At 42.0% G+C, this 717-nt stretch overlaps 1 protein-coding gene across 1 annotated transcript in view; it reads left to right on the top strand.

Annotated features, from left to right (window-relative positions):
• Positions 1 to 717, top strand: part of DCP1A (decapping mRNA 1A) — a 58,643-nt gene that overhangs the window by 29,586 nt on the left and 28,340 nt on the right. The window lies entirely within an intron of this gene.

Here is a 717-nt window from a genome sequence, read left to right as displayed (position 1 = left end):
TTGTTTTTTATAGAAACAGAATCATACTCTATATCCTGCTTTTATGTCAACAGCATTTTCCTAGGGCATTTAATTTTCCACTGTAATATGTATAGTGACTGCATTATATCTAGTCCTACATACAGGTCATAATTTAACCAGAACCTAACTGTTGAACATGTAAGTTAGGGCTGCTAAACTGCTTAGCTCCAGAGGATATGATCTACATCCAGTGCACAGCCTGACCACCATATGCAGTGGCTTGATTTAGATTTCCAAATTTCCGCTGTTAACAAGTAGTATTGTATTCAATAGCCTGATAGAGAACTTCTGCATGTCCATGTTTATTACTTCTAGTGGACTTGCTTTTGACACAGACTCAAGGTTTAGCAGGCCCCACTCCACTAATGGATTATGTTCCAGGAGATTTTTTGTAACTCAGAATCTTGAAATTTGTGTTTCTACTTCAGCCAGCCCCAGAATCTTGAAATGTGGGAAATAATTTTCATTGAATAAATGTTCGAAAGGGTGGCTTGTTGTCCTTTTTCAAGATAGCCTGTAGAAGCCACCTTCTTGTGTGGCCTATCCCTATTGCTGAACTGCCAGTCTGGATTCTGAGAACCTAAGAGATTGTGGTGCTGGAGGGGCCTGAGGAGGTCTTGGCAAAATACAATGGGCAGTGTGTTCTGCTGCACTTCTGCCTTTCTCCCCCCTCCCCGCCCCCCCCCCCAGTTTTTG

The sequence above is a fragment of the Galeopterus variegatus genome, unplaced genomic scaffold, assembly GCF_000696425.1.
Source record: "Galeopterus variegatus unplaced genomic scaffold, G_variegatus-3.0.2 Scaffold2664, whole genome shotgun sequence".
NCBI classification, from domain to species: Eukaryota; Metazoa; Chordata; class Mammalia; order Dermoptera; family Cynocephalidae; genus Galeopterus; species Galeopterus variegatus.
This window is presented reverse-complemented; position numbering and strand designations above follow the sequence as displayed.